We start from the raw sequence: 15,209 nt of genomic DNA, 5'->3' as shown, positions 1-15,209 counted from the left end.
AAAGAGGGGACCAAACCCTCTTCCTCTCCTCTTTTTTTTTATGTTATTTTTATTTCAGCACTAAGACCACCAAGAAATTTGGTGGTCCGGCTCATAGAGAGAGAAGGTCAGAATGACCAAGCCACCATCGGTGTCTGATCACCACTTATGGTGGTTTTCCTTTCCTCTACTTGAAAAAAAATAAGAAAACCCGAAGAGGGCCGAACCGTCTTCCTGTTTTCTTTTTACCCAAATCGATAACGCTTGGTTTACCAATTTGCCTAAATCAGAAATAAGCATTGATCTCTTGTTTTATTTTTTATGCACTTTTTTTGGTGATGAGTCGCTATCATTATCAGTGTTTGATTTATGCGTCGACATGCTTGCACACACTGGATGCTTTCGGTACCGTCAGGAATCTGTCGAACCTGCTCTGATACCAATGTAAGAATCAGATACACGGATGCAGAATTTTACAATGAGATGAAGATGTCGTTGTTACACTCGGAATCACCAGAGAATCAACACTCTCAACTCGTTCACAAGTCTAAATGCCTTTAGTAATTGGAACCATTACTAATTGTGAATGCTTGTATGATTTCTTGTATTTTTGTACTGTTCTTAAATTATACCATTTTCACTGCAATATATAGTTAATGAAAAGTTCAAGTTTTAGGACACAACCCTGGGAGAAATCCCTTCATCCCCAAGAAACACGTCTCTTGCATTTGAATATTGTGATTCACTATAAGAAAAATGTGGATTAACGATGGACACTATCCATCGCTAATCCGTCGCTAAACAGTTTAGCGATGAATTGACGACGGATTAACGATGGACACTATCCATCGCTAATCCGTCGCTAAACAGTTTAGCGATGAATTGACGACGGATTAACGATGGATAGCGTCTGTCACATAATCCTAATCGCTAATTAGCGATAGAACTTATCTGTCGCTACGTCCGTCGCTAATTTACGACAGATTAGCGACGAACATGATCCGTTGTGAGTACATCGTTATTTTAAATTAGCGACGGATATTATCCGTCGCGAGTCCATCGCTATTTTAAATTAGCGATGGATAATATCCATCACTAAATTTAAAATATATATATATATATTTGCTCCCTGTTGGGCGGTATTCCAGCAGCAATAGGCCGAACTTGTACCGCACCACACATGCATTGCACCCGAGCGGCCCGGCCTGCCACTACGGGATCTTTTGCACAGAACTGGCATGCTCTCCGGCGTACTCTCTGGCACGCTCTCCGATGAAGGCGACGATCAGCGAGGTGATCATCCAGACGACGTGCAGCTTCAGTCTGTCGTTCATGTAAAATGACTCCAGGATGCCTCCTTGGTCCTCAGGGCCGCAATTGGGGTCCCTCTCGACTTCAATGGCAGGATCGATGGGGAGATCATAGCCAACAGCGAGCCACCGGCGGAATGAGGGGGCGACGAGGATGGCGCAGCTCTCGAGTGAGCTCCTGAACTTGGCCTTCCACTTGAGGAGGGCGCCGCCGTCGATGCCGAGCTTGTCGTCGGAGAGCTCGATGCAGAGCCAGCGGAGCTCCTTGAAGAAGCGGAGGACCTCGCAGGGGGAGTGGTGGGAGATGGTTTAAATCGAAAAAATTCAAACGAGGAGAGAGGGAAAATTTCGCGCCTTAGATGGGACGGTTTAAATCAAAAATTAACGAGGGAATTTTTTGTCGTTAATCTGTCACTAATTAGCGACAGATTAGTTATGGAAAAATTCCCTCGCTAATCCCTCATTAATTAGCGACAAATTAACTACAAAATAATTCTCTCACTAATTCTGTCGTTAATTACCATTTTGTCTTATAATGTTTGGTGATGCAAAAATTTCATCGCTCATTAGCGACGGAAAAAATTCATCGCAAATGTCTGTCGTTAATCCACGTTTTTCTTGTAGTGACTATTGGACCAAACAGTTTATGGCCACATGGCTTTACAACAACATTTTGTTTGCTTGAGGTTCATCGGCTTGAGGTGGCGTGTTAATGAATAAGCTTATAGAATCGTTTAGGATGACTAAAGAAGTTTCCAAGTCAAGACGGGATTACTAACTCAAGGGAGGCGTCTATAGTAAGGAGTCCTCACAAGGTGGCGTGTGTAGATGCCGTCTATCTACAATTTCTGAAAATTTTTGTAGGACCCATCTGAAATGTAAACTACCCAACCATGATGATCATCACATGGATGAAAGGCATCAAAGGCCTCTGAACCGATCCTCTCACAATGCTTAAATTAGTTGTCTTATATATATATATATATATATATATATATATATATATAGTAATGGTGATGTAGACTAGTCTTAGTATGCAACTAGAGATAAGTGAGAAATCAACGTTTTGTGGCCACCATTGTGGATATTGTGCACTTCTTATGGTGGATATTGAAAAGACTCATGAAACGCCAACCTTTTTGACCCAAATATTTAGAAGAAAAAATATGCCGCCATTTTTGTAAACTTTTTTTATTTAAAACAGTATATAAGAGGATACGACGCTAAAGTGAATGGGAGTATCCTCATGACAGAGCTAATGGCAAATTGACATTGTCAATAAAGTAGTAATCTTACATTGCCATCATGAATATCAATGCTAGTAACTCTAATTTTGACAAAGGTTGATCATGAATTTGGACATGGGCCTACTGCCCAAACCAAATCCTGAATTTTGGTCCATATTTTTGGTTGTTTTTCATAAAAAGCCATCTAAGTCAGGCCTGGTTTATGCATGACAATCTTCTCAATTATCGTTGGATTTAATAAAATGGTATCATTGTCTTCTTTCTAGTTTTTTATTCTTTTTATTTTTTATATTTTTGTCAAAAACCCTGTGATATATGAAATTTTTTGCTATATGGGGAAGCTTTGTGACTTACTTAAGGAATTGAAGGAATCAGGTGAGGAGAAAATAGGGATTCACAAGATTTTGAAGTTGAAGGAATCACAATTTAGTTGACCAAGCTATCCAAGATCAAATCCACAAGGAATTTCCTAACATGATGCTTGTTCATGCATTTGACTACGCAGCATGTGCAACTGGAGCTTGGATTCAGAGCATATTTTTGGCCATGTTCCCTTGTCTGGTGCTGCACCCAAGACAATCTAGTTTAGTGACCCGAAATCCATTTTCCCATACATATGGTGACTTGAAAGTCATTTTCCCGTATGTATGGGTTGGATAAAAGATACTGGACATAAAACAGGCATCCATGGTGATCACATCAGTCTGAACCAAGGACCAATGGGGGCTCCGCTTGTCTGGTAGGAGCAGTTAGTGCACGTCCCCTTGTGTTGGGATGGTTGCAAGTTCAAATCCCAATGGTACCGTTGTAGAACTGGTAGGGGTCTGCATAACCCCAACTTGCCTTTCAAAAAAAAAAGAAAAACAATCTGAACCAAGGTTGCCAGAAAGGAAAACGATCTGGGAAATGAATGGAAAACGTTTAAAAGGAAGAAAAAAATTACCAAACATGAGAAACATGTATTCCACAAAAGGAAAGTGCATGGGAAACATGTGAAAAATGCATGAGAAATGCCCAAATATAGGAAACGTGTTTCCCTTAGGGTGGGAAACCCATTTCCCATTTTTTTTTTTTTGTGTTTTCCACACATTTCAGAAACTGTTTTTCGGATAAACACGTTTTTCATGCTCCTATTACATTTTCGGTAACCCTGGTCTGAACTTTTTTTTATTTATAACCCGAAAAAACAGCACCCAGCACCAAGACCTGGTCACTCTAACTCAGCCTGCCATACCTACGGTCTTCATGCCCGCGGGCGGCTTAAAACTCCGAGGCAGCAATGGTGATAACATCAGTCTGAACTCCTCTTATCTGATATAATACGTATGATGCCATGATTGCTCATAAATGTGAAAGGCGCCATCCCGGTGGGTTTTTTTATTCTTAGAGGAATATTGAATCGACACATTTAGCCTAGCACGCCAAAGGGTGTATGAAGAATGAAGTATTAGAGTGCACCCATCTCAGTAGCAAAATGTGTTCACTGTTGAAGTGATTAGGTTAGGTTTGTTTTCGGTGTCACGAATGTCCGTAATATTATAAAAGTATCACACTTTTATCGTGATATTTTTTCAAAGCCGATATGATCCCCCAAAAATTGGATATTTTTTATCAAGTACCACGATTTTATCCTGATATTAAGGTGATACTGACTTGTTAAAACGTCCACATTTTCTTATTTTTTTCTAGAGATTTTGGGGAAAACCCATTTTTCATTATGTTGGTAGATTTGCCCTCGCCACAAAAATCTCGATAATAAGATTTGTGATATTGCTTGTTTTGCTTCTCGTCACTGTCGTTGTCCATAGCTCGGCACCATATTGCAGTTCATTAATTAGTAAGATGATGGCTACGTTTGGAAGAAAGAAAGATGTAGGAAAAGCGATGCAAAATTGAAAATTGGATTTTTTTACTCTTCCAAACGAAAAAGGTTTTTTAGCTGAGACAGTTTTCCTGAAAAGTATACTTTTTGATGGGAAACATTCCTCCATGAGAGGGGTGAAGGAATGTTTCTTAGCAAGAGAATTTATTTTTACACACACCAGCACCCATCTCACCACCCACCATCTCGCCATCACCACCACCACCCACCTCCTCTTCTCTCATTTTTTCACATTTTCTCACTCTTTTTCTCATGCTACACAAACAATTGAAAAACTTTTTTTTGAAAAAATTCTCATATCAAAAACTCTCATTGACAAAAAATTCTTTTCCTAGGAGAGTTTTTCTCTCTTCCAAACGTGCCCATATTTAACTAACCATATTGAACTAACGTGGACACACAAGCAATCCAAACCGTAGGATTTCCTTTTCATCTTCCCATTCTCACTTCTGTAGGTTTCCTGGCAATAGGGAGATCAAAATCACCACATTGCAGCTCTCTAGTAATTAAGCTTCTTCCTGTTGAAGTGAATACTCCTCTGTAGGGATGCAAATGAGACAGATTTTATCAGATATATCCGACCAAGCTCGGCTCATTTAGTTGCATTTGGTAAGCCAAAACCATATCCGATTATAATTGGATGCAGATATGGTTTTAATTTTTCGCTACCGAATCCGACAAATATCCAAATTCGATAGACATACTAGTATGTTTACTGTTCACATGTAAAAACGCAGATTTGGTTTGAGGTTTTCACCATCCAAAACCCAATTTAAGTCCATTTAGCCAACATCTGATTAGATGGATAAGGTATTGGCTGCATCGGATTCCGAATCCAAACCGTTTACATCCCTACTCCTCTGTTCTTCGCCTCCATACTAATTCATTCTTACGTTGTCTTTAAAAACATCTTTCAATGCATGTTGATACATGCATCTGCAATGGTACATGCATACATCCATGAGATGTATTGGATATAGGAGCGAGCATATCTTGGCCCGAATCTATTCCTTGCACCAAACATCCAAGTGACGCGGATATCAACTGCATCACCATAATACAATACATATAACTGAAATCCTTTATTTTATTTATTTCCTTTCTTCCTTCTGGTATTCAAAGATGCAATCTGGTATCTCTGGTTTTGACCCAACATGAAACTGCTTCTTTTGGTGTCCTTTGAGTTTCTTTCTCGATAGAAACTCAAGATGAAGATGGTCTCTGGAAGTGGTTTTGATGCTGTCTCATCACCGTTCAATCCGGATCTATCTAGTACTGAATGGCCAGGATCATACGTGGAAAATGGAGTATCGAGTACACAAATGTCTCCCATTAAGACTACCATAGCGCGAAGTCCAAACTTCAATAGGATAACCGAAGGGAGGAAGTCTTTTTTTTTTTTTGGTCTTTTAGATCGTAAAAAAAGGTTGGGTTGGGAAGCAGGTCAATATCGGGTCCAGGTCTAGCTGAGATTTAGTATATAAGCTAAACACACAAAGGGCTAGTTCAGGTCCACTTTTTATAGTGTCAGAATGGATTAGGCTTTGTTTGTCATCTAACCCGCTCTTAAAGAAGTTAATTTCAGGTTTGCATCTAATTGGGGATGGCGAGTTGGGATTGAACAGAGATCCAGAGAGCGGCTAAGTGCCATGACTATTTGACACAACCAATCACATGACAGCATTTCATATGGGACTACACCCTATAGCTGTGAGCTCCATGCAATGCTAGTGTCATGAGCTGCCAATCACATGACAACATTGCATGGGACCCACAACTACATAGTACAGGCCCCACATGAAATACTATCATGCCATTGTCTGTGTCAAATAGCCATGGCACTTAGCCGCTCTCTCTGGGTCCCTGCTCAGGGATGCGAATGAGTAGGATTAAAAAAAATAAAAACAAAGAGTTTATGCGGATGCGAATCATAGTGACAAAAGTTCAAATGAGAATTATTTAGCTTAGAATTTCTCATGAGATTTTCAAATTTTGGATTTTCTTTTGCTTTGTCATGAATCTCATCAAAAAATAAACATGAAAATGCCTAGTTCACACAGTAGTTCTCATATTCTAGTGACTATAATGGACAGCCAAAAGCCATGCCTTAAGTAATATTTTAAAAAAGATGGAAGATTTTCATCGTTTTGGTCTGAGGTTGTGCTACTCTTGCATTCAAACCACGTAAGAGTCAGGTTGAGTTGATAATATTTGCATTGTGTAATTACTGATATGATCATGATTAGCTAATCAAGGTGAAGGTTTATTTTTAAGTATGTAAAGGCCAAATGTCTAGCATTTCCTTGGTAAATCAATCATTACATAAAGCATTTTCCAAAGACATCAATTGTAGGTATGCAATTGGTAACTAAATGTGAACAAGGTCTAAAGAGAAGAGTTAAACGTGCCAGGTTGCTGTGATTGACTCTTATTCAGGCAATTCACTAGAATATGAGAACTAGATTCAACCCCACATCATTGGATCTTATTTGGACATGAACTTTTTTTTTCGATGAGAACCAGAGAAACCCACCCCCGAAGTAAGAGACCTGGCCGTGCTGGTCAACCCTTCCAATCTATGGCAGCTTCTCTAATGGTGTAAGACTGGGGCACACCCCATGCCCTCAGGGAGTCACCTTGCTTAGACAATATGAAAGGGGAGTGACACCCATGAGAATGGAACCCTGACCACCCATCTAGTGGCCAAGGCCCCCCAACTGTGCCAAACCTCTTGGGGCTATTCAGACCTGGACATTGTTTTGTAATTAGTGCCTAGTGGCCAAGGCCCCCCACTGTGCCAAACCTCTTGGGGCTATTTGGACCTGGACATCATTTCAGAATTAGTGAACAAGATTTAGATTCAGATCCATCTCATTCCAATCCGTTTGCACTTTGCACCCAGATACCCAGATCACTTGTCCGCTGGAATATTCTGTAAATTTTTGTATTACTCATTTGGGGACCCCAATCCAACCCCAAAATATCCACATAAACCTAGCCACCTCAGATAAATCACTAATGAAATCCAATCCCATGGAATTGCCCACGAAATATACACCAAAAGTTGCATCTGGAATGCAGTACTAACTCAATCTCTAGCAGGAGTATACAGATTGTTCAGGTTCCTAGCATAGTCAAGGGGTTCTTTTAAAATTTCTGGTTTAAGGAGAGAGAGAGAGAGAGAGAGAGAGAGAGAGAGAGAGAACTAACCTAAAAACTAACAATTATGTATATATACATAAACACCTACTAGAAATCACAGTTGTAGGTTGCATCTTCTCAATCAGGCCTTTATAGATGCACTTAACATAGTTTATTTGAAAGGAATCATGGTTTGGATCATGTTTTTTGGACATAAAAATAGGTTTTTTAAGTCATAAAATTTTGGTACTTTGATTTTTTAAGATCTTAAAAGACTTACATCTATGCCATAATCATTATTGTTATTCCAACCTTGTAAAAAATGGATTTCAGAAAAGAGATCTCAAGCCTAGAGGCACGTTTTTAAGATCGCTATCTTTAGAACTTCAATCGCCCCACTCCGGGAATTCCGAAAAAGCGAAAAGGAGTTTGTTGTGACTGAGTTCTCAGGATACAACTAGGCTTGAACCTCAAGAGAGTCACTGCTTCGCAAGAACAGATGATCTCTACCACACTTGTACTCAGCATGCCAAATCGAGAAGCAGGAAGAAGAAAATTGGAGAGTCAAAAAATTCTTGTGTTTTCAAAAGACAAAAATAGAAGATATTTATAGACTTTTAGAGAGGCCAAAATGTTTTGCGATAAATGAGATTAATGACCATAAATCTGACGGTTTGAAAATAGGACGAAAAGGTATATGAACGGTCACCCACCTTTGACTGTCAATCAAAGGCCTTCAAAATTGTCCAACAGTCACAAAGCGCCATAAACTCAATATAAATGCTATTAAAACCTTTCAAACGACCAGATATCTCAAAACCGAAAAATCAAGTGCGCCATCAAAACGCCACATTGCGTCTCAAGCGCCCTTGCGCACACACGCGCGCGCGAACGGCGCATCCGTTGCTATACAATGCGCATCAACGTCCGCAAGTCACCCAAAGACACAAGGCTTACCAAAGTAAAGAATAGAGAACAAAGCTTGTATTTAAACCACTAGAAAAATTGATTTCTCTTAGATATGGGACTAAACCTTTTAAAGCACTTTTGGTGGAAAGAAATCACTAATTTTAAAACTTTCCTAATAATTATATATATATATATATAACTTATAAATAAAAACAGTCAGAATTTATAAAAACCTAGCCATGCATCCAAATCAAATGCTCTGAAAAATGATTCCTATAAAAACAGCATATAGATCACCTGTACCATCAGAATTTTGAAAAAAACAACAAAAAACGTCCATTGAGGAGGTTTGGGAGGGTTTTCCATTGCGAAGGTTTTCATTTCCTACATAGGAGAACCCTCTCAAACCTCTCCAATAAAAAAAATGGTGTTTTTTTTCAAAATTTTAACCATACATGTGTTCAGCATAATTGATTTACTATAAATCTATACTTGGATCATGAATTTTGGATAGAAAAAATGTTCTTTGGGGGCCTCAAAAAATTATGAAAATTGCACGTCGTTGATTTTGAAACTTATAAAAACCTATCCATGCATCGGTATCAAATGCTCTGAGAAGTGATTCTTATAAAAACAAGCATTTAGATCAAATCTGTAGGGGCAGAATTTTGAAGAAAAAAACAATAAAAATCTAATAAAACGTTCATTGAAGAGGTTCGGGAGAGTTTTCCATTGAGAAGGTTTTTATTTCCCTATATATTTGTCTGTGTGTGGATATATGCTTTCTTGATATACTCGCTTGGCCGGCAGTGCACACAAGTCTACAACTAACTTAATCCGTAAACCATGGGCACCATTATTGATTAACAAAAAAAAAAAAACCATGGGTCATCAACTTGGGGGGTCATTTCTTCCTATAAAACACCTAGTGAATGGCCTTTTTCCCTCACTCACAAACAAACCATTCTTGGATCTTGCTATCTATTGTGCTTATAGTGCAGATATGGAAGTCCCTGTCATAGATTTCTCTAAGATTCATGGTGAACACAGGACCACAGTCCTGGCTCATATTGACAATGCTTGTCAAAACTGGGGCTTCTTTCAGGTGATATATATATATATATATCTTCTTCTCCTCTTTTGTTCTTTTGTGATCATTTTGCCACCCAAGCTTCAAAGGGAGCTGGGCTTGCTATGCTAAACCTCCCATGCTCTTTCTGGTTTAAGGCCTACATGTCTTCAAGAAATCCACAGAATGAGCATCTATTGATCACCCTTTTTTGAAATAAAAAAGATGTTGATTTGTATTTTTCAGAACTATGGATGGCTACTTCTAAGAGTGATAAACAGCTAGTTGTAACAGGTTTTTAATTATCACAGTTGCAGTGCTGGTAAACGAGCCAAATTAATGAGCTGAGCTTGAGGTGTTAAAGCATGGCTCATTCTTGTGGCGAGCGAGCTTAAGCTAGCTCTTTTGCAAAAAGAGTACTTTGTTTCGAAGCTAGAAGTAATAAGATTTAAGAACTAGACTTATTGAGTTGAGCTCAGACTTGTTTCTTTACAACAACAAAAAAAATACATTGTCTTATGGCCTGAAGCAATAAAATTTGAGCTTTAAACTTACTACTGTGTAAAATGTATTTATTACTTTTTTTGGAGGAAAGGCAATTCACTTTTATATATATTCAGACAAAAAATACTTAGCAAGCTCAATACATGCAATACAGATATAGAAACCTTGGGCGAACTGTGTGATGAGTAAAATATATTTATAACTACCAGTGTTGTTAAAAGCGTGCCTCAAGGCACAAAAGGCGTGCCTTGCCTTGAGGCAAGGCCCTCTGCACCTCAAATCGCCAGCCTAAGGCATGATAGTAGTAATAATAATAATAAGAAGAAGAAGAATCATATAATAATAATAAAATAATGATAATAATAATAATATAAGAAGAAGAAGAAGCATTTTTTTACTTATTTGTAATTTTAGATATTTTTTATAGTTTTTTTTAAGTTTTCAAAAAAAATATTTGAGGCTAAAGCTTTACGCCTCGCCTCAGTTTTTGATGGAGCGCCTCGCTTCGCCTCAACGCTTTTCACAACATCGATCACTACTTAACAAGCCTATACAAGCTGAGCAGAGCCGAAGACCTGTTGTTCGTGTTCAGCTCACGAGCATATTTTACGAGTTTGAATGTGCGCTTTATGAGCCGAGCATGAGTTGAGCCACAAGTGACTCATCTTGTTTTCCAGCCTTTCACAGTTGTGGCCGACTCATGAAACCCAGTGCTTCAGTTGCTAGTGGAAGCTTTGGTATTCAATTTGGTCGCATGTCATACATACAATGCTAAAGGCATCGTAAAGTATCTGCCTATAAAATAAAATTAATAATGGGGAAACGTGCTATGAAGTTCATAAACTTTGTTAGTTTCATATGTAAATGTGTACCCTGTGTTCTCCAAATACTTGTATTCTTACAATAGGAAACTGCCTCACAGACCAGAGAGGGTGCACGAGCGGTGTACGGCTTCCCCTACACTCCACTGAACGCGACACTCAGTGGAGACCCAGGAACATGCACTGTAGCTACAGTGTGTGTTCCTGGAGGGAACATATAACCTACCCGGCCCAGACCAAGTTGGTGCCAACTCTGTGTACATGTGGGTGATTTTAAAGTTCCAAGACTATAATGATCTTCCACATAAGCTGTCTGTTCTTTTTCTTTTTTTTTTGAATTATAGATATGTAGAATGGGTATTTAAGGCGCTCTGTTTATTTTATTATTTTTAATTCTGTTTCTTATGTTCTCATGTTGTCAAATTTTAAGCTAATGGGGTTTGTCCCAGCTGTCGATTGCACATCATCCAGATCCATATATAGTTAGACCACACCAGTTTTTTCCATGAGGGAACAGGAAAACCACCCCCAGAATCAGAGACCCCGATGGTGTAAACCCGTGGCACACCCTTTGCTTTCTGGGGAGTTGCCCTGCTTTGGCTATTAGACAAGGGCTAGCACCTGCGAGAGTCGAACCCTGACTGCCCGTCTGACAGCCGAAGCCCATTCCAACTACTCTAACCCCTTTGGGGCTTAGACTACACCAGTTATTACCTTGAAAAACACCAAAATAATCCTGTTTACTGAAAACTTTCTGCTTTGTGCTTTTCTTAGTTTATCACATTAATCAATATCAATCCATGTCTATTATATACTTAGTGCCATTGTTTTAAGATTTAAAACATTCAAGGGACACATGCTTTCACATGAAGAAATCCTATTTCCAACTTGCTTTTCAATTTGGCATTTGCTTATTTTCTAACTCCTACACAACTCAATATACCTTATCGGGGTTTGTTTGTTTACCAATTTACAGCTTCTTAACCATGGAATGCCAGCGGCTCTTCTAGATGGAGTAAAAGAAGTATGCGTTCACAACTACAAATTTTGTAGGGATGAGTTGTTCAAGAACTCCCAGCCTGTTAGGGAACTGGAGAAAATTATTTCTGGGTCTGAAATCCCACAAAAAATTGAAACACTAGATTGGGAGGATGTCTTCATGCTTTATTACAAAGCGGAAAGTGATGAATGGCCTTCTACTCCACAAAATTTCAAGTAACATTTCTATTTCTACTCCCTTTCTTATTATTGACCTAAGAAAATCAATTCTGCATATGAAAATTAAAACATGCATATTCTTGCAGAAAAACAGTGGTGGAATTCTCAAATCGGTTGAAAGAGCTAGCAAGGGGCATACTGGAAATAATGGATGAGAACTTGGGCTTAGAGAAGGGCTACTTGAATGAGAAGTTTAAGGGCAGTGAAGAGAAGCCCTTCTTTGCTACAAAAGTTGGCCATTATCCACCATGCCCACGCCCAGACCTTATGGATGGGCTCAGGGCCCACACTGATGCTGGTGGGGTCATACTGTTGTTTCAAGATGACCAAGTGGGTGGGCTCCAAGTGTTCAAAGATGGTGAGTGGGTGGATGTGAAGCCCATTCCCAATGCTATAGTCATTGACATTGGTGACCAACTTGAGGTGCTGAGCAATGGCAGGTTCCTTAGTGCGTGGCACAGGGTTGTGGCCACCAAAGATGGGAACAGGAGGTCTGTGGTATCCTTCTACAACCCTGCACCATCTGCTGTCATCTCTCCAGCACCAACTCTCCTTCATGGTGACACTGCAATAGACTATCCAACCTTCATCTCTGCAGATTACATGCGTCGCTATGCCAAGGAGAAGTTCCTCCCCAAGGAGCCAAGGCTCCAGGCCATGAAATTCTAGATCTCTCTCTCTCTCTCTCTCTCTCTCTCTCTCTCTCTCTCTCTCTCTCTCTCTCTCTCTCTCTATATATATATATATATATATATATATATATATATATATATATATATATATATATATATATATATATCTGTGTGTGTGTGTGTAGCAATACAGGACAAGCGTGTTAAGTGTCTTTGTAACGTGTTTTGCTTTTACACCATGTAGGAGTTCTGAGGGTGTTTACAGATGATGTTCACCTTCAACCAAATCATTTTGCTGTATCTTTGGCTTCACTGAAATGCAAAATGTGTAGTAGAAAAAACAAGCTTTGTTTCATGTGATTACCAGGAAATGTGTTTGGAAAGAAGGCCGAGTAGTTTCATTTTGTCTGGGTATCGATGTATGAAAGATTATTTTGTTCTAACATGAAAAGATTGAACTAGGGCCTAGGCTCTGTTTGGGAGCCTTGAATTCAGACCATTTCCATGTCTTGCCAAGATATGATTTTACCAAAATTTGGTACTACCAAAGTATGGTGTTGGGGATGGAATTGCCAAAAGCCGTCCTCTCCTGAATGGTGTTTGAAATATGGTGTTGGGGTTGCCGACTCCATCCCCTCCCCGAGGGCAGATCAGGTGCAATCCCATTGCACACTTTCAGTGTGCTTCCACACCTGATGATCAGCCCTCCATCTCTGGGGTACAGCCTGTCAGCTGTGGGGCCCAACAGAAGATGTAGGGGGATCATGTACGGCAGCACACTAAAGTGTGCAATGTGATTGGACTTGATCCGGAGTCCACCTTCCCGCAATGCGACATCCAAACAGAAGTGGATGTTGAGGAAACCGCAGCCTCCAATTCACGGCTCCAAGCAGATCCCTAAGCAAAAAGAAACCAAAAATCATGGGGGTATCGTTGCATTATACTGGGTTTGGTCTAGATCAATAAACAGAAGATTTTTCAGGCTTGAAATGCTACTATTAGTTGCCGAGCGCCGACCAAACCATTAAATTGATCAAATTGCCTGACAAGTTGACTATATATATATATACACTTTTTCAAATCTGAAACTGAATCACTAAGAGATTCGATGAAGTAGATACGAATCAATATCCGATTTTTGTATGGTACTATAGGGATCTGGGACAAATAGCTTGAAAAGATTGTGTATTTTTATGTAAAAACTAAAAAAGTACAAAATGGATTGGTTCAGATTTGAATCTAGATCCAACAAAAATTGTTGATGTCAATCTGAGTCAAACTCAGAAGGCCCTTGCCATAGAAAACTGAATCTGATCTGAAAATATATCTGGAATTTATTTCAGGATCTATAATTGAAAATAATATTGGATTCAAACCGAGGGGCCAACCATATCCAATCTGTTTCCGTGTTTAATGATCTCAGGCACAATTCCAATGCTGCCATGAAAGAGTTTCAACTTTCAATCATCCAAGCCCCAACTCTATCACTTTATGCTCCTTGTTTGGCCAACCTGATCCAATAGAAGTCAAACTTGGACTTGTCAAAGCATAACCGCAAGCTTATCCGGCTTACTCTGCAGAGTCTTATTCCTAACTGAACTTGGACCTGATTTGGTTATTTCTACCCTATAACCAACGCGAATCTGAGATCCGAGTAAAATCAAATCCAGTGGGAAAGGGTTTTACGCAAGCCAGGCATGGTTCATACCAAATTGGACGTGGACTGAGTCCATCTTTTGATGGACTGATAACGGAAGTCTAAAGGTCAGAGTCAAACTTGGACATTTTATCTGGTCTAAGTCCAGTTGATTGATGGTTCTACAGAAATAGGCAGGCTAAAAGAATAGCAGACTGGGATGTGCCCAAGCCAAGCAAAGCAACCCTGGTTATTTAAGCTCTGTTTGAGATGGGAGGAGAGATGAGAAGGGTGATGGGAGTGGAGTTGTCAGCTACAGTGTGTAGTTGAAATGGGGAGAGGGGTGGTCATCGGATTAGATCAGATCCAATTATATTGGACTGGTACTGCCTAGACTCAAACTGAGTCTGAACCAGGTTTTGGGCATTATCCAAACTGCACCTCAGTTTCACTGTCAAAACAGGGTTTTGATGCCACAACTCAATTTTCCACCCAGTTTTAGTGTCATGGAAACGGCCAGTAAAACTCAATGTAAAACAGCTTGGAACCTGTCTTCTATCCTTAAGGCCATTCTTCTTGACGTCTTTTTCTTGGCCAGGGCTATGTTTTTCAATGACCTAAGATGGTTTCAACCTTTGTTTAGACTGTTCCCGAATTGGTTCAAATCTCTTATTGTTGAATTCTCTTAGACACTACCCTATGTATAACATACTGATTTGAGTAATGAAATATTTTCCTTCTCCAAAAAAAAAAGGCTAGAAAGGTTCACGCTGGCAAAGAACCCAGCATGACCCATGATCCGATTGGCCGACCTAACTTGACCCAATGGAGGCTGGTATAGAGTTGGATAAGCATCTAAAG

At 39.5% G+C, this 15,209-nt stretch overlaps 1 pseudogene; it reads left to right on the top strand.

Annotated features, from left to right (window-relative positions):
- The first annotated feature begins 9,471 nt into the window (after positions 1 to 9,471).
- On the top strand, positions 9,472 to 12,749 carry LOC149841774 (1-aminocyclopropane-1-carboxylate oxidase 5 pseudogene; annotated as a pseudogene).
- The last annotated feature ends 2,460 nt before the right edge of the window (positions 12,750 to 15,209 follow it).

Source organism: Nuphar pumila, chromosome 3 (genome assembly GCF_984573655.1).
Source record: "Nuphar pumila chromosome 3, dmNupPumi1.hap1.1, whole genome shotgun sequence".
Classification (NCBI taxonomy): domain Eukaryota; kingdom Viridiplantae; phylum Streptophyta; class Magnoliopsida; order Nymphaeales; family Nymphaeaceae; genus Nuphar; species Nuphar pumila.
The sequence above is the reverse complement of the archived record's forward strand: the minus strand, read 5'-3'. Positions and strand labels throughout refer to the sequence as shown.